Source organism: Cynocephalus volans, chromosome 12 (genome assembly GCF_027409185.1).
Source record: "Cynocephalus volans isolate mCynVol1 chromosome 12, mCynVol1.pri, whole genome shotgun sequence".
In the NCBI taxonomy this organism is placed as follows: Eukaryota; Metazoa; Chordata; class Mammalia; order Dermoptera; family Cynocephalidae; genus Cynocephalus; species Cynocephalus volans.
The window spans coordinates 66419511-66439504 of NC_084471.1; the positions used below are offsets into that span (position 1 = coordinate 66419511).

At 38.8% G+C, this 19994-nt stretch overlaps 1 protein-coding gene across 1 annotated transcript in view; it reads left to right on the forward strand.

Moving 5' to 3' along the window:
* The window catches only part of LOC134360671 (uncharacterized), a 95467-nt gene that overhangs the window by 59135 nt on the left and 16338 nt on the right, over window positions 1–19994 (forward strand). The window contains exon 3 of the mRNA XM_063075337.1: window positions 4539–4654. The gene's annotated coding sequence lies outside the window, so the exon portion shown is untranslated. The remainder of the gene's footprint in view (window positions 1–4538; window positions 4655–19994) is intronic.

The window sequence follows — 19994 nt, forward strand, 5'->3', positions numbered from 1 at the left end:
AATAAGAAAAGTGAAAAAAAAAAAACCCAAAGTAAAATGGATGAACTATATCTTAATACAGAGCAAGCTCCCCTGACATAGAAGATCAAATAATACGTTTCATGAACTTGAAATGTCAGGCAGACCAATAATAATTATTCAATACCTGAGCCATGGATCCTGCACTAAAGACTTCTGTGGAATTCAATAATATCAAAGATTAATGTCAAAGAATATCCGGCCCTGGTTAGAGGAGCTTACAGTCTAACTGGGGAAACAAAACAAATGAAGACACATGAGAACAATCACAAAGTTCACATAAACCCAGGCAAAATTATTCAGCACGTCCTGGGAAAGGAGGAATCAAAGCTAGATTTAGTTCTACTGTTAACCAACATCTGAGCACTCACTGTGAGCCAGTGCTAGGAGGTTCTTTATATATCTCCTTTTCTTTTAATCTTCATAAATTTGTATAGCAGATGTTGTTACCGTCACTTCAGAGATAAGATTAAGTAACTTGTCCAAGTGAGCTGGAGAGTGAATTGAAACTCTCCTGGATTGAAACCCAAATCTATGTGACTTGCAGTAGGTACCCCTCCCCCACAATCTTGCCTCCCTCTTCAGAAGAACTTTCTACCTTGAAAGAAGTCATGGACTCTCTCTTTGCTTGAGAAGAGGTTGTACAACTTAGAGGCAGTGTTGTTAAAGTAAAGAAATGAATTATATGAACTTCTACCCTTCAGTTCCCTGATTAGCCCACCCATCTCTAATTCCAGGGCCAAGGAAGACAATCAAACCTACACGCTTGGGAGATACTAAAGTTGCATAAGCTGCCAGGAGCCTTGGGCTGAAATGCACTTTGAGAGGTCATTCTCCTACTTTTACATATAAGACTCTTCAGTTTCCACGAATTCACTTTAAGAAAGTGGATGAACTACACCTTAATACAGAGTGAGCTCCCCTGGCATCGAACATCATGTTTCGTGAAACTCCAGATTGATTAGTCCCTTCTCAATTTAGCTTTCATTGTTTTACTGGACTCAGTTAAATTAACAGAAAAGGATATTTTGGGGACCTCGTCATTGATTTTTTGGCATGGCAATTTTTTCATATGTCTAGCCTCAATCCTTACTGCTGTGAGTTTAGCATTAGAACTTTACTGAGGTTAGGGAACACTCAACACTCTGTGAAATATAAAACTGTAAAACCATCATTGTCCTCCAAGAACTTATGCCCTCATACACAGGTAATTACAATGAAGGCAGGATTCAACACGGGAGGACTATGAAAAGAGCCTGTAGTCCTTAGTACCAAGAGTCCCTTCAGCCAATCATATTTACCTAGATGCTAATGGAGCCACAATCAATGTGAGAAAGTCTTGGGCAAGAAGGCAGAATATTTTGTCTCTATCCTCAATTTGTGCTTCCAACCCACTTTCCCAGCATTCACAGAACATTTATTGGGCACTTGTGATGTGCTAGGCACTGGGAATACAGAGATGACTACGGTATAACTGTGCCAGCAAGGTGCTCACATACACCCCTTTACCAAAGCTCAGGAGTCAAATTCCATTCACCACATACAACTTCAGCAAGGAGTTGAATTCGGGAATATGACGGAGAGTGCAGGGATTAATGCTAAGAGTGCTGAGTCAACAGTTTTTCCACCCCCACTTCCTCAGAAAGTGGGGGAGTTGTAGGAAACCACATGAGTTTCACTAATCCCCCACCAATGGTACCCACTGCATTACTAGTCTCATTATTTCTTAATGGGACTTTGTTGATTACAGACTACTTAATTACAGTGACAGACTCCCTCTTGGTTGGGGGGTGCCCTGGGGCAAGAAAATAAGAGTGAGAAGTTATGGGGAGGCGCTATGACTTCAGGCATCCCCCCCCCCACCTCCCACCCACTGCCCTGCCATCCAGGTCAGGAGCTAATGTGAGGAAGGACTCTCTGACTAGTGATATTGGTTCTCTTATCATCATCTCCCTTCCCTCCCCCACCCCACTTAAATAATAAAAGCCTCCAGGGATAAGAAAAAAAAATCAGCTTCCTCTTATAGCTGTTTTCCTAATATAGCTTTCTTCATTAGGATTTTTAAATATCTGGTGATCAGAAGGAAACAGCAATATCATGTCCCTATTGAACCACAGGGATAGCATAATTCTTGGCACGTAGTAGATACCTAGTAGATACTTGTTGAATAAATGAAAGATTACATAGAAAAAAAATAACAGTGGCAAAGGCACACAGAGAGAGCTAGCTGGTGGTATTTCTATGTTGTGCTACCTGACCCAAGTGGCCCTATCAGGAAAGCACTTCCCTACCTTATCCCCCATCAAAATCACCAATTGCATGACAAAGTCTGCAAGTACTTTTAGCACTATACATACGCATGTAGTGACCAAAAGAGAGGGGGAAAGGAAGGGAAGGAGGGAGGGAGCTTTTTCTCAGTGTATGTATGTATGTGTAGCACTCCTGAAAAGGCCAAGGTGGGAAAAGCAGAGAACAGGAAAGGCGAGGTCAAAAAGAATGAATCAGCTACACGTCAGAGAAGGTGTGGGACAGAATGGGCATTTTAGGTAGCAAAAGAGAAGGTTTGGGGATGGTCCAGACAGCCACGTTCACTTCAGGTAACACAATTTATTTCTCTTATGGTCTTGAACTGATCTCACCTTTGCACTCTTACCATACCTGTCCCAGGCACTCAATAAATAGTCTTGGTTTAATCTGAGGCAACTATTGATCCTGTGCTAATGAAACGAAAGTGGACAATAAAATATTAGAGATTATAAGATGAATTTTTAAATTTGATTTTGCCCAAGGAGTTACCTTAGCTATGATTTACGTAAGCATTCGTCGGAAAGGGTTTGCAATGCCAACCTGGGAATAACTAGCGGAGGGTAGCCAAGATATATGCTGAAGGGCAAGGAACAGTCAAGTTAGTACTTTAAATTTCCCAAAGATAATATACATGCCAGTATTAAAGAGCTGACTATTTGTACCCTCATTCTGAACTATATAATTTAAGGAAACATTTCTAATGTCCCAATCTTTTATTTGTCGTACTGATCATGAGAGGTGGATATATCTCAGGGTTCTTTCTCTCTTTTATATAAACTGGCTTATTCCCTATGCTGGCAAGTATTAAACTGTCTATAAAATTCCCTAAATTAATCACCCAATAGTTTAAACATGATAAACATGTGAACTGTCTCAGTTAATTGGCTTGAGAAATTGTGTTCATCCCCAGAATTATATATTTTTTTCTCTCTCACACTTTCCCTGTCATCCTGAGCTAATGTCATAAGCAGGAAAAACTATTGTTGACAAATGCTGAATTCATATTCAAAATTAAGGCAAGACCTTAAATAGGAATTTAAGAAATAATTAACTGACTTGGAGGATCATCAGTGATGTGTAAGTTAGCCACTTCTGAGATGACTGCCTTGTGTTCACAGAGTAAGAGAAAAATCATGGAATAAGGGAAGGAGGAGATAGAGCCCGTTCCACCAGGGAGAGTCCAGTCCCACGGGAGAAGTGGGACAGCACTTCCAAAGCAGAAACCAAGGCAAAGAGAGACGAGGACAGAACCAAGATGCACTTGACTGAGCTCCAGAGATGTGCTGGAAAGACGTGAAGAAACTAACTAGAGAAAAACCAAGTCAGAGAACAAAGGGTTTAAATGAAGGGGCATGTGCAAGATTCCATGTGTGTGTCTCTGTATGTGTGTTTTGGAAGGAGTGGCAGGAAAGGGTGATGAAAAAGGAGTGAACTTAGATCTGCGGAGAGAAGCAAGGAAAGGATTCTAAGTCTGGGGAAGAAGGCTAGGATGGGAAAGACAGGAAGGCATGTCGTATGGGATGGTGAAAACCAGGTCACAAGCCTTCTGTCTGCCCTGGCTGCCTGTACAAATCTACACTCACCATTGGTGGGCAGGCCAGTAGCTTTTGCAAGGTTATTTGACCTGTGCGAAATATGTCTTCAGGGGTCCAGAAGATGAAAAAGAGTGGTCTTTCTTACATTATAGCTTTGAGCCTCTACTGAGGAACTTAACCGTTAAGTCCACTCTAATATGAAATGATGGGAGCTGGGAGATTAGTGTCTTCAATAGCATAATGGGCTTCAAATCTCTGAAAGTGATTATTCAGAATATAGCGTGCAGTTGTGCTTCATTCTTTCTGAGGAAATAATGCTACAAGATAATAGAATGAAGCTGCAGAAGCAGCGACTGAGAGGACAAGATTTCCTGAGATAAATGACTCCCTTCTTTTGTAGTTTTTAGAGCAGCCTTTATTAATACTTGCCCATCCAGTATGACCTCGATGTCAGTTAGTTGAGCTTGTTAGAAAATAGTGCTAAATGAAATGTTTCATCACATACTTCAAATATTTCGTCATCTGTAAAATGGGTAAAACAGTAATATTTCACAGAACTGATATGTGAGAAAATGAATAGTGCCATGACTGACCCTAGTAGGTATTGGGGGGGGCATGTGTGCTAAAATAATTTCTGCAGTAAATATGGATCTCTTTTTTATTTTTGCTCACTCTCAGTTTTCTTAAATATAAAATCGGTATGGACTACATCCTTCTGAGGATTTGGTGTGAAGATCAAAGGGGTTCAATGTATGAAAAAACATTTGGAAACTGTAAACCACAACACCACAAAGGTATGTTATCATTAGAATCTCTGTGAAAGTGTTTTACCAGCTACCAATAAATGTGTGTACATATGCATGTGTATGTGTGTACACAACATATATACGCACAATATATGTGTGTATATATGTGTATGTGTGTACACAACATATATATGTACAATATATGTGTATACTACATGTATATGTAATACATAGTATACACATATGTATACAAGGGGTCTTCAAAAAGTTCATGGAAAAATGCAAATTACGAAAAAACTATGCATGGATCGCAAAATATTTTTGTACTAAAATAAACTTGTACTAACTTGTTATATCATGTCTGAAAAAGATCTAGTTTGAGGCACCAAGAAGATAAGATATCAGTTTGAAAACCTCTATCAGAACAACATGAACTCTGCTAAAATTGAAGCAAGAACAAACATCAAATTAATGGTGATGCTTGGGTGGAAGAATGGTGACATCATTAATGCTTAATGAATAGTTTATGGGAACAATGCCCCAAAGAAATTAGCAGTTTACAAATGGATAATTCATTTTAAGAAGGGGCGAGATAATATTGAAGATGAAGCCTGCAGCAGCAGACATCCACATCAATTTGGGAGGAAAAAATGAATCTTGTTCCCACCCTAATTGAAAAGGACCAACAATTAACAGCAGAAACAACAGCCAACATGACAGACATCACAACTGGTTCAGCTTACACAATTCTGACTGAAAAATCACAGTTGAGCTAACTTTCTGCTCAATGGGTACCAAAACAGTCACACCCAGATCTGCTGCAGGCAAGAGCAGAGGTTTCAATGGAAATTTTTAAAAAGTGGGATCAAGATCTTGAACCATTTCTTTGAAGAATTGTAACCGGGGATGAAACATGGCTTCACCAGTACAATCCTAAAGACAAAGCACAATCAAAGCCATGGCTACCAAGAGGTGGAAGTGATCAATCAAAGCAAAAGTGGACCGGTTAAGAGCAAAGTCATGGCAACAGTTTTTTGGGATGCTTGAGGCATTTTGCTTGTTGACTTTCTGGAGGACCAAAGGACGATAACATCTGCTTATTATGAGAGTGTTTGGAGAAAGTTAGCCAGAGCTTTAGCAGAAAAATCCCTAGGAAAGCTTCACCAGAGAGTCCTTCTCCACCATGACAATGTTTCTGCTCATTCCTCTCAACAAACAAGGGCAATTTTGTAAGAGTTTCAGTTGGAAATCATTAGGCTTCTGCCTTACAGTCCTGATTTGGCTCTTTCTGACTTCTTTTTGTTTCCTAATCTAAAAAAATATTTAAAGGGCACCCATTTTTCTTCAATTAATAATGTAAAAAAGACTGTATTGATGTGGCTAAATTCCCAGGACCCTCAGTTCTTTAGGGATGGACTAAATAGCTGGTATCATCTTTACAAAAGTGTCTTGAACTTGCTGGGGCTTTTGCTGAGAAATAAAGTTTATATTTTTTACTTTTATCTTTTAATTCCATTTTTCCACAAACTTTTTGAAGTCCTCTCGAGTGTGTGTGCTTGCATGCATGTGTGTGTAAAGGGGTCTTGTTGTAGATCCATTTTATTATAAGCCAATGTGTTTGTTTCATGAACATAAGCTATATCCATAACCCTTGCCCCTGACTCAGAACACCCTTGTGATGTTGGGGGTGGCTGGAACTCTAAAAACTCAAACTTTCCTGGTGGGTCAGTCCTAGCACGTGGAAAGAAAGACAGACCATAAACTAGGAGTCAGTCAGACTTGAGTTCACATCCTAAAGCCACTATTACTTAATGTCTTTGAACCTTGATTTCTTCATTCACAAAATGAAGTTAAGTACTATCTACCACATGAATTGTTTTAAACTTTTAATAAAATAACATATATAAAAGTCCTGACCTAAGGAGGATAGTCTTTACGTATTAGTTCTCTCTCTCCTTCCCCTCACATGAGATGCACTGTGTCTGTTATAGGTCAGGGTTCTGCTGGGAGACAGGAGAGCAACACACTGATATCTAAAAATCTAGGATTTGGAGCAATGTCTAAAAGGTAGGGAGAATGGCAGGACTACTGCACCTTGCACAGAATGGCCATCTTTTGCATAAACTGTTTCTCTCTTTCAGTGTCCTTCTCCAGCAGAGAGCACTCGTTTTTCCTCCTAGGAGAACTGCACTATTTTAAATGGTTTCCAGCCTCAACTTAGCCTATGAGAACATGATAGTTTTCAAAGAGATTTTGCTCGTGACAGAACATATTTCTACATCCATTCCTTGCTAGGGAAAGAAGGAAGGAGAATGGAGGGAAAGCTGAGGTCTGCTGGTGTGTTCTGTGTGCACCTGCATGCATATGCATTAGAAAATGTGTCTGAATAGATAACGTATTATTGGAGGAGAAGGTGGTGTACTTTGTATCTTGGGAGGTCTGATATTGGAGTGAATGTATAATTATGAGTACATATACACTGTAGAACTGTTGAGTGTAGTGATTGCACGAGCATACAGGTGTGTCTGTCTACAGCATGACATGGGTGCTAGGGAGAAGTGTGTGTATCGTTGTGGGTGTTTGTTGTTGGGAAACATGATGACAGAAAGACACATGGAGATAGGACTCAATTACCAAATAAAAATGGAAAAACAAAGCTGTGTGTGGCTTTGGATTGAATTTATTAGACCATGAGGGCAAAAAGCTCACTTTTCCATTCTCAATATGTCTCTCAGCCTGACCTTCAAACTAAATGATTAAAATATAAGCATCATGACAACAGAGACTTTATCTAGATAACTGATGTATCCTCAGCACCTAGAACAAATAGTAGCTGACACATGGTAGGCATGATATAAATATTGGAATAAATATCTGATAAATGAATACATGATTTGTTTAAACCACCCCTCGCCCCATTCTGGCTCTGCCAATTAATGGGGGAGCTGGAATGGTGACAAGGATGGATTAGGAACAGCTGGACACTAATTCTTGAGGCAAAGAAGGCATATGAAGAATAAAGCTGGAATAATTAGTCCAGGCAGGCTCCTTGTAGGGATGGAAATATAGAACAGAGAATTATCAACACACCATACAAGAACTTAGTCATTGCGTATTTATTCTCCAACATTTTGTGTGGCAGATGCAGTATTTGGTGATGTGGGTATAAAGATGAACAAGCTGTAATCTTGAAATATGCATTTTGGTGAAGACCAGCATGAAAACAAACACTAATAAAATGAGCATGGGCCTTAGTAAAGGTTTGTAAAAAGCGTTATGTTAGCAGATGGTATGAGTGACTAACTGCCTAGGAGAGGAGCTAGGTTTTTAACTATTCAAGCTGGGATTAGAAGCATGAGTTCTTGCTCACTTGCCAAGTACAGAAGGAGAACGTGGTTTCCAAGCAGAGTAGGGCAAAGTCCATGGTGTTCTGTGCGAGAGGCTCAGCTGGTTGTGCACAGTGGGCAGCAACACAGAGTATGCACAAGGAACCCAGGCTGTGAAATGCAAAGAGTTCCTTGACATGTTGTCTTAAAGCAGATCGTCTGCAAAGCAAAAACCTAATAGCATGTGCACTATATCTCGACTGCATATGCAGCATTGCTTTCATACTTTTAGTCAATAGCAGAAAGAAGGCAATGTGTAGATGAAGGTATTAAGAAGTTACATGGAGGTTTTATGAGACAGCAACAAATGAACAGAGTTGTAAAATGCAAATGAGAGGAGAGGAGGAAATGACTACTGAAGAGACTACCTAAAAGAACATAAATCCACTTAAGGGAACATGGCACACATATAGAAAAATGGCTTAAAAACACTCACAAAGCAGCATACAAATAAGTGCAAATAAATACAGTACAGACTGAGTCCCTTGGTACTATGTGAACATAGAATAAAAAGGAAACTGATATTGGGTGAGGGGAACTAGGGACTGCTTCCTTGAGAATGGAAATTTAATTGTTAGAAATGCTGGGATAAGTGGATGTTAAATGAAATTACTTATGAATCAACCTAAGTTCAAAAAATAAAATGAGGAAATTGTCAGAGACCAGCCAAAATTTGCTCCCCTGACTCACTTCCAGCCTGGGCTGAATTTTTACCTGCCACAATGAACACGTTACTCACGTGCCACTTTGAATAGTCTGTTTTCATTTCCTACTCTGCAGTTGCCCCCTCAGACACTCTATTTAGTTTCTCACAGATGATCATGACTCTCAGATTTCCTGTGGCTCCAGAAGTATGGGAGTCAGGTTGCCCTAGATCACAAGGAGGCAATTATTCAGATAATCTACATGGCAAATCTACTTTATTTGAATAATCAAGCTCATCTCTCCCATTTTCTGCTTCTTAAAGCCCCAGCAGCTGACTATCCCAAGACTAGCACATGCAGTACCAAGTCATGGGAGGACTTAACAACGTCCAATAAAATACAGCTGCATTGACATCTTATACAGTCCCTTGGGTTTCCTCAACCACCTTTTCTATGTCCCATTTGGTTTGACGTGCACAGCAATCTTCAGGGGCCTATGCCAACTTCCCATAGATGGAAGGGTGCAGATGAATTCCCAGCTTTATTTTTTAGGTTTGAAATTTGTATTTCACTCACCTAGAAAAGGAATGTGAGTCTGAGGAGATTCCTCACCAGGGGATCTAAGCTAGAAGACTGTTAGCCTAGACTGCTGTCAATACAGGCTGCCACCTCTGGAGGTAGATTTGAGAAATATTCAAGAGTTAAAACCGGGAGTATTTGGTCACTTAAATAATCATAGAGAGGAAGAGGAAGGGAGAAGAAGGGGTCAAGAATGATGACCAGGTTTCTGGCACAGGCAACTGGATGCCCTCAGTGGAAACAGGGACCACAAAAGAAAGAGCAGGCTTAGAGGAAGCACATGAGTTCTACTTTTTAGCACATTAAATTTGAGCTACTTGAGAGTGGATAGAAGCTGTGTACTTCAGTCTCTGCTGGGCTTGCTTGATCTGTGTAAGTATCCTGGTTTATTTCATTCTCATGTGGTCTGAACCTTCTATTATATTTCATGTCCTAAGAGGATAAGGCTGATGCCTAATGTTTCTTTAGTATCTACCTGTGGAGAACCTTATATGTAGTCCACTCACAATGGGGACAAATACTTGATTGATAGGCTGAGGGGAAAAAAGGACATTTGAATGTCCTTCCAGAGAAACCTCCTCTCAAACACTACAATCCTTGCTTTTGTTTTTGTTTTTGGAGCGTGAGGGTTCTTTGGGCTCAGTATGGCCAGTTTAGACAAACAGCTTTGCTTCCCCCCCCCTTTTTTTTAATGGTACTAATTTCTGTTCATTAGGGTTTTTTGCTGTTAAACTATATATTAAAATGAAAATCGGGAGGATTATTTCTTAAGTCTTTCATCCTGACTGTATTTGTTTTTATTAAACTTCATGCCATAAAATGGATTAAAAACCAAACCCAGTTTGTCCCAACGCCATTGTAAATGTAGACATTAAATAGTGTTAAGAGAGGGGCTGGCTCATGGCTCACTTGGGAGAGTGTGGTGCTGATAACACCAAGGCCACGGGTTCGGATCCCTATATAGGGATGGCCGGTTCGCTCACTGGCTGAGCGTGGTGCTGACAACACCAAGTCAAGGGTTAAGATCCCCTTACCAGTCACCTTTTTTAAATAAATAAATAAATAGTGTTAAGAGGATACAGGGCAAGGACTCTGACCCAGGAGACCAAAGACTTTCCCACCATCTTTCTGTGATAGAGACAAGCCCCTCCCATACCTTAAAGAGCAGTAGAGTTGACTCTTAATTTCCCCATTTCATCACTGCTATGAAGAGTACCTTCACCACACATCCGTCCCCAGGTCCCCAGATCTACAAACTTGGAGCTAGTTTTTAAATTTTCCCTTAATCTTTGCCATACACAGTTAGGGTATAACCAAATTCTTTCCATTCCTCTACCTTAGCATCTCTTAGATTCTACTCTTCTCTCTTGGCCCAGTTTCTCTAAAAATCAGAGCCTGAAGCAAAAGTTTGTGTGATAATACTTTATTGAGAAGTGCAATCCAAGGGAAGCAAGAGTGGGGATAAAGAGAGTAAAGCAGAAAAAAAGAGACCGCAGATAAAAAGGAATGCCTTCCATGGCTGGCCATAACTTTATGAAAAGTTGATTGCTTCACATGGAAGGATGTTTTCAAATGAGCCATGTGAAGCATCTGCATCCCTAAACAGCCTGTGTAGGGAAAGGAAGGGAAAAGAATTCACCTGATAGCTCCTATTATTCAAGTTTTCTCCCGTAAGGTGTTGATTACCATGAACTTCTGGGTCTTGTATGCATATGTGCTGTACACAAGCTTCTTAAGCATCGATGGCAATAAGGAAGTGCCTGAATGGAAGATAAAAGATGCACAGCATAGTGTGCAGTGAGGCCGCAGCCTGTGAGTGTGCACAAGCAGCAAGAGGGAGGTTGCTCAGTTGTAACTGAGCCTTGGAACCTCTCAGCAACAACAGGCAGTCCAGCCAGAAATCAAGGCAAGACATGGATCCAGCCTGGCGTGGCCCATCAGCTGAATCTGGTATACTTTCTTTGCCATTGTTATAGTCCTAAACCTGGTCTAGAACCAAATTGGTTATGTCTGGATTATCTCAACAAATTCCTAACCAGCTTTCATGCCTCCAGTTTTTCCCGTCTTTAAATTAACCAGTCACTGGTTAGAAATCAACAGTCCATGAAAGCTGTTTTCATGGGGTCCCCTTGTTATGTAGTAGCTACTATTGTTCATCATATCAAATCAAAGCTCCTTAGTATGGCCTTAACTCATCTCTTTTGCAGCTTCCCCTATCCCACCCCCCACACACACACACACTCTTGCCACCCCTCCCACCTCTTCATCTCATGGATTTCTAAATGGAATCTCTTCTCTGGCTCAAGTACTTCCTCTTTCGTACATACTATATTCATGCAGAACCTCAGGTCTTCATATCAAAAATGCCCTTCTGCAGTAACTCAAATTTCTCTCCTTATAAAAATAAGAATAGCTAAGACTTCTTGAATACATATTACATGCTAAGCATTGTGCTAAGGGTTTTGATGTATCATCTCAGTTAACGTTTAAAAAAAACATTTGAGGCAGGTACTGTCTACATTTTACTAAAGAGTTAACTGGCATTTGGAAGGATTAGGCATTTTGCTCAAGATTCTGTCGCAAATAAGTTTCATAGCAATGACTTAAACTTTGTTTTGTCTAAATTCCATGTAAAATTTGCTATTTGCAGGAAGACTTCCCTTGTTAATTCAACCCAATAGTGACAGCTCTATTGCTCTATGACTGCTCAGCAGTTACAAATATAGTTTTATTATGCTATTTTGCCACTTTTTAGATATTACATTATTAAGTGTTCTTAAGTCTTTTGTTGTTGGTGGTGGTGCTGGTGGTGGTGTGTGTGTGTGCGAGAGACAGAGAGAGAGAGAACTTTCCCAAACTAGACTCTAGACTAGGAGATCGCAGAAGACAGGGAATGACTTTCATTTCTTTTATATCACTGTCATTGGAGGACAAGGCTCTGTTCTTTGACACTGGGAGCACAGGAATACTAGAATGCTTACAGACCAGTGTTCAGAGGTGACTTTGTACAAAACAGTGGTGTGGCCACGCATAGGATAACGACCCTGCTCCTAGATTCTTCTCCCTAGACATAATGAAGTTAGAGATAGCCCAGGGAAGACATGAAGGGCTGACTTATGATAATAGTGATCTTTATGTAAAAAGATAAAATCTGGAGGGTAGCATATGGTGAAAACTTTTAAGTCAAGAAGGCTATGATTGTGGGTGAATATAATATTTACCAAATCCTGAAAAAATGGAATGAGAGGCACATTTTAAATCATAAAAGAATAAACTGTTTTACATTCAGTTAGTAGATTAGTGAACTCATTACCTTAAAAGACGTGCTACAAGCTGAAGATGCAAGAATTTCCAAGATAGTTTAGACAGACTTCCTGTTTTAGGATGGCAATGTGAAGATGGCAGTATAAAGATGTCATATTTCCTTTCTCCTCTTGTAAATTCACCAAAAATAACAAGGAGGATGAGAAATCTTCAGTGAAGCCACAAGAAAGATGAGCCAAGAAATAGATAGGGTCCCAAAAGAAGTAGCCATTGAACAGGATTGGGGGGAGAAACAGAGGATGCACCTAGCTGCAGATGTAAAGAATCAGCAAAGTGTACTGCTTCAGGGAGCATACCTTGAGTGCAAAACCAAATCTCTCACAACAGGGTATACAGGTTGGCAACAGGAGCTTCTCTAGACCCAGTTTGCTTCAGAGAAACAAAGGAAGTGGGACTAAAGGAATCACACAAACAAGCCTGTTTTCAGAAAACAGTGTGACGGGGTAGAAGATAAACCTTGCCTTGGGACTAGCCCTATAGCAAACTTTATCCATCAGCTGGGGGAAATATAAAGGATAAAGACTCATACATAAGACCCTAAGATATAAAACCACTTTGAGTTACCACCTCTGGTATATACCCAGAGGAATGGAAATCATCGTGTCGAAGGGATATCTGTACTCCCATGTTTATTGCGGCACTATTTACAATTGCCAAGAGTTGGAACCAGCCCATATGTCCACCATCAGATGAGTGGATAAGGGAAATGTGGTATATCTGCAAAATGGATTACTACTCTGTTATAAAAAAGAATGAAATACTACCATTCACAACAACATGGATGGACTTGGAGAAAATCATATTAAGTAAAACAAGGCAGGCACAGAAAGAGAAAAACCACATTCTCACTTATTTGTGGGAGCTATAAATAAATAAACATACAAACAAATAAGGGGGGAAGAAGACACAACAATCACAACAATTCCTTGAACTTCTTAAGACAAGTGAACAGTTATGATGGGGGGAGGGGAGAGAGGGAGGGGAGAAAGAGGAATTGGTTAAGGGACACGAAAATCAACTACATTGTATATTGATAAATTTTTTAAAAATTTTAAGTTTATTGTTGTAGAAAAAAGCTAGGATTAAACTAAAGAAAAAGAAGGTATACCCATGAAAATATAAACTGAAAATCCAGAAGATATCAACATGGTAGAAAAATTAATTATGGAAGACAGACACCCAACAGCATGCTAAAGAACTTATCCTGTTAGTATTTTAGATAATGATATATTTTAAAATAAAAAAGGGTAGATAAGATAGATATGGATATTAAGTTAAGGGCAAAGCCATAAGAACTTCTAAAGCAGCAGAAGAGAACTTGATCTATCAAATAGAAAACAGGAAAGAAAAAAAAACAAAAGAAACTTTGGATGAATATTATTACATCAAATAAGAATTTCTTTCCAATGAAAAACATGAAGAACACATAAGTAAAATTAACAGAAAATGGTAGATTGGAAAAAATTAATTGTAATATTTAAATTTGATGAAAGACTAAATACCAGTGCTTCTCAGACTTTAGCACACATGTGAAACACCTGTGGATCTTGTTAAACTGTGGATCCTGATTCAGTAGGTCTGGGGCAGGACCTGAGATTCTGCATTTTTTATTAGCTCCAGGTAATGCCAATACTGCTGGTCATGAACCATTCTCTGACTAGTGAATACCTGAACTGTATAACAGACTCATGTGAATAAATAAGAAAAAGATAATAATTCTAATAGAATAAAGAATATGAGAGAAAAAATATGAATATATTCTGTCCAATATGCTAAAGTTTCATGTATGGGTAGTTTATTGTTTTTTATTGCTGAGAATTATTCCATTGTGTATATATACCACAATTTGTATATCCATTCACCAGCTGATGGCCATTTGGGTTGCCTCCAGTTTTTAGCTATTATGAATAAAGTTGCTTATGAACATTTGTGTACAACTCCTTGTGGGCACATATATGTTCATTTATATTGGGTATATACCTAGTAATGCAATTGCTGGATTTTAAGGTAAGTGTATGTTTATTTCATGACATCTTCATCAACATGTGGAATTGTCAGTCTTTATTTCGAGACATTCTAGTGTTGTAATAATATCTTACTGTGATTTTAATTTGCATTTCTCTGATGACTAAAGATGTTGACCAACTTTTTAATGTGTTTATTGACCATTTGTATCTTTTGTGTGTCTGTTCAGATCGTCTATCCATTTTTAAATTAGTATGTTTGCCTTGTTATTATTGAGTTGTAAGAGTTCTTTGTCCATCCAAGTCCTTCGTCATATGTATTTATTTGTGAATATTTTCTCATGTTCTTATACTACATTTTCATTTGCTTAATAGTGTCTTTCAAAGAGCAGAAGTCTTTTTAAGAAAAAAAGTTTTTAATTTAAAAATCAAATTCACAATTTAAAAACGTTATGGTGCATGTTTTTCATCCTAAGAAATCTTTACCTACCCCAACATTGTAAAGATGTCCTCTTATGTTTTCTTGTAGAAAAGTCTTGCTTCAACTCAAATTAATTCTTGTGTATTATGTGAGGAAAGGGTCAAAGTTGTGTTTGCTGGGGTTTTTTTTCTTTTTTGAAATGGACATGCATTGTTCCATCACAACTGGATAGAAGAGTATTCTTTCCTACATTGAATTATCTTGGCACCTTTATCCAGAATCAATTGACCAACAAAATCATAGAGACAGACAGTAGAATGGTGGTTGCCAGGGGTTAAGGAGAGAGGGAAATTGGGTGTTATTGTTTAATGGATATAAAATTTTGGTTTTACAAGATGAAAAGAGTTATAGAGATGGATAATGAAGATAGTTTCACAATATTATGAATATATTTAATGCCACTGAACTGTATACTTAAAAATAGTTAAGATGGCAAATTTTATGTTATATGTATTTAGACACAATTTAAAAATTGGGAAAAAAGTCAAATGACCAAATGTATAGATCTATTTCTAGGCTCTCTATTCTGTTTATCTTTATATCAATTTCACACTGTTTTGATTACCACAGCTTTATAATGAATCTTGTATTCAGGTAAGTCTTCCAACTATTCTTTTTCAAAATTGTTTTGGCTATTCTGTGTAATTTGCATTTTCATATGAATTTTAGAATTAGCTTATAGATTTCTACAAAAAAAAGAGGCTGGTAGGATTTTTGATTGAAATTGCAATAAATCTTTCCAAATTCAGTTTCTTTAATAATCAAGTTGGAAAGAACTAACATTTTAATAATATTGAATCTTCTAATTCATGAACATATTGTATCTCTTCATTTATTTAGGTCTTCTTTAATTTCTTCAGCAATGTTTTGTAGTTTCCAGTGTTCATGTCCTACACAATATTTTGTGAAATCTATTCTTAAATATTTCATGTGGGTTTTTTAATGCTGTTATAGATAGTATTTTTAATGTATTTTTATTAGCATATCCATTGCTACAAATCATACTTATTCTTTATGCCTCTTATCCAATCTTTCCCCTTCCCCCCTTCCCTCTCTCCCTCCTCCTCCCTCCTCCTCCCTCCTCTAATAACCATAGATTTGTTCTCTCCATCTAATAGATTAACTGTTGGTTTGTTGCCTAGATGATCTGTCCAGTACTGAGACAGGTATGATCAAGTCCTCCCCTATTATCATAAATCAGATGCTTCTCGTATTACTTTGGAGTGTGCTCTGTGAAGAGAGAGGAGCTCTTCTTTTTATTTATTTTTTATTTTTTTGGTGTCTGCTGGTGCATCTCCTTGTGTCAATGAAGTTGGGAGTCTGGCATGCCATCTGCACGTTGGCTGTTACTGCTGCTATGGAGAACTAGCCACTTTTGTGGCAGCCATGGCAATTGCAGTGGCTATGGAGGGCTACCTGTATGAAAATGGTGTTTTTGTTGTGCTCTTTACCTGGTTGCAGCTGGGTTCAGCTTCCCCAAGCTCCACATCTCATTCTAAGATGTTGTTGCAGAGCAGTTGCGGGGAGAAGGAGAAGAGAAGGGAGAGGGGGAGCATGATTGAGGCCTATGGTTCCCCTTTCATTCCAGCAGGAGAGACCAGGGCTGGATGCAGGTGTTAGGGGGCTGTGGCTGAAGCCCTCGGCCCCCCACTGCCTCATCTCTGGGCTGGTCGTGGATGTCAGAGAGGTGTGGCTGAGGCCTTCAGCCCCCACTGCCGAGGCTCAGGACCCAGGGCACTTCCTGTGGTGGCTTGGTGGTCGTTGCTGGGCTGGTTGTGGATTGTGGGGGTCATGGCTGATACCCTCGGCCCCCCACTACTCCAGCTCAGGGGCCCGGGCCACTTCCTGTGGCAGCTCAGTGGTCGTCACTGGGCTGGTTGTGGATGTTGGGGGGGCTTAGCTGAGGCCCTCAGCCCTCCCATCTCCCTGGCTTGGGAGCCCAGGGGGCTTCTGGTCCTTCTAGGTTTTATAGGTGTTCTTTGGTGGTGTTAGACCTTTACTAGTTATCAAACTTTGATCTGTGGGTATTTTGTTTTTTCTTTCAGTTCTGTGTTGGATTATTCACTGTTCCCACCACTTAAACTCTGCACTGGAGCTAATTTGTTGTCATTTGCTTACTTCTAAAATGGAGGAATTTCACGTGGGGACCAGCACATGAACCCTATAATTGAGCTAAGCTAAGTTGCTTCATTGCTGCTAATTCCCTGGGGAAGGCTTTTTGTGCAGCTCAGGTTTTAATGGTTGACTTTGTATGTACTTCCAGGTCTCGTGGGGTCTGGTATACCTGGGTTGCATAGAAACTCTGGTTTGGGCCTGAGTCTTTTCAGCAAACTGCACCTCCTGCAGTTCTATATTCCTGACCAGTCTCCACTGAGTAGTCCTGTGCTGATTGGAGGAAAGATCAGCTGTCCTTGCTGTGCCCCAATGTTCCCCTGGTGGACCTTTCTCCTCCACCACCCACACTCCAAACACTTCCCATAGGATGGGCCATGCACTGGTCCCTTGTGATGACTCACTGGCCTCTGAGTGGTTCCTTTTTTCTGTTGTCTGTGGCTCCTCACTTCTATGTGGGTCCACAGGAACCCTGTTAATGGTCTTGCTGACCTGGGGGCCAAGGTCCTCTTCTCCCCTGCTGCCTCCAAGCAAATTCATAGGAAGGGCACAGCTGTGGCTTTTGCCAGCTCTTGCTCTGTGTGCTCACCAGCTCCAACTTTAAAGTGGGGCTCAAAAATGGTGGGAGCTATCCTTTCTTTCTCTCACTGTGGCTTCTCCCACCTTTATGCACTCCATAGGTCTCTCCTGCTCTTCCCCTGAGCTCTAGCGGCTCCAGCTTGGCTGCTGTTGCTTTTTAACAGTTGTAAATTGGTTGATTTGTGGGAGAGAGTGGTGCTGGGGATCTATTCTGCCATGTTGACTGGAAGCTATAGATAGTATTTAAAAATTTTTATTTTATAATTGTTCATAGCTAATACATGGAAATACAATTGATTTTTGTGTATACTGACCTTATATCCTGCAACATATCTCAATTTATTTATTAGTCCTAATACTTTTTTTCCTAGATTGTGTCTTTAGGATTTTATATATACACAATCATGTTACCTGCAAATAAAAAGTTTACTTTTTTCTTTCCAGTGTGTATGTCTTTTTTTCTTGCCTTAGTGCACAGGCTAGGATTTTCAGTATAACATTAAACAGAATTGGTAAGAGTGGACATACTTGCCTTGTTCCTCATCTTAGGGGGAAAATGTTCACCATTAAATATGATGTTAGCTGCATATTTTCCACAGATGTTCTTTATCAGATTGAGAAAGTTCCCTTAGCTTGTTGAGAATTTCTATTTGTTGAAATAGAAAGTTCCCTTCTATTTCTAGCTGGCCGAATTTTGTTAAATGCTTTTTCTGCTGAGGTGATCACAGTTTTTCTATGTATTTGTTTATATGGTGACATATATTGATTGATATTCAGATGTTAAACTGGCTTTGCTGGATTCAATTTGTTAATATTTTGTTAAAATTTTTTATATCTATGCTTATGAGGGATATCAGTCTATAAGTTTCTTTTCTTATAATGTCTTTGTATGGTTTTGATGTCAATGTAATGTCGGTGCCATAAAATGAGTTATAGAGTGTTTCCTCCTCTTCCGTTTTCTGAAATTGCAGGATTGGTATTATTTCTGCATTCAGTGTTGCATAGAATTCACCAGGGAAGGCATATGGGTTTGTTGTTCTTTTCAGGGGAAGGTTTTTTAATTATAAACTCAATTTCTTTAATAGAGCTAAGGTTATTCACATTTTTTACTCATGTGTCAGTTTTGGTAACATGTGTCTTTCAGAAATTTGTCCATTTCATCTAATTTATTAATGTAAAGTTGTTCATAATATTCCCTTTTAAAGTCTGTTAAATAAAGCCTTTAAAGTCTATAGAATATATAGTGTCTCCTGTTTTATTCCTGATATTTGTAATCTGGTCTTCTCTCTGTTTTTCATTATCATGCTAGCTAGAGGTTTATAGATTTTATTAATTTATTCAATGGTACTGCTTTTGGTATCATTGATTTTCTCTATTATGTGTCTATTTTTTATTTCATGATTTCCACTATAATCTTTATTATTTTATCCTTCCACTTACTTTAGATTTATTTTGCTCTTTTTTTTTATAGGTCCTTTAAATTGAATTTTAGGTTATTGATTTGAGACTTTCTTCTTTTCTATTACAAGAAGAATTTACAGATATGTTTCCCTTTAGGTTCTGCTTTAGCTACATCCTACAAATGTTAATATACTGTGTTTTATTTTATAATAAACTGTTTTCTATTTTACCTTGTGATTTCTCTTTCATAGATTATTTAGAAATATTATATTTAATTTTCTGAAATATGGGGATTTTCCAGATGCACTTTTTGTTAGGTTTTTAATTTAATTCTGTTGTGGTCAGAAAATACCCTGCATGATTTCAATCTTTTTAAATTTAGTAGGACTTGTTTTATGGTCTGGGAAAATGGTCTACCTTGGTAAATGTTCTATGTGTGCTTGAAAACAATGTAAGTTGTCTCTCAGAATCCAGGGGGATCAGTTCCAGGACCTTCCACAGATACCAAAATTCAAGGATGCTCAAGTCCCTGATATAAAATGACAAAGTATTTGCATATTACCTATGCACATCTTCCTGTATACTTTAAATCACCTGTAGATAACTTACAATACCTAATAAAATGTAAATGCTATGTAAACAGTTGTATTGCTTAGGGAATAGCAATAAGAAAAAAGTCTGTACATATTCAGTACAGACACATTTTTTTTTCAAATATTCTCAACCCACAGTTGGTTGAATCCACAGATGCAGAACCCATGAATACAGAGGGCCCACTGTTTTCTGCAGTCACTGCTAGTAGTAATGTCCTGTAAAGGACAATCTGGTCAGGTTGGTTAGCTACATTGTTCAAGACTTCTATATCCTTACTAATATTCTGACCACTCATTCTATCACCTCCTGGGAAAGAAGAATTAA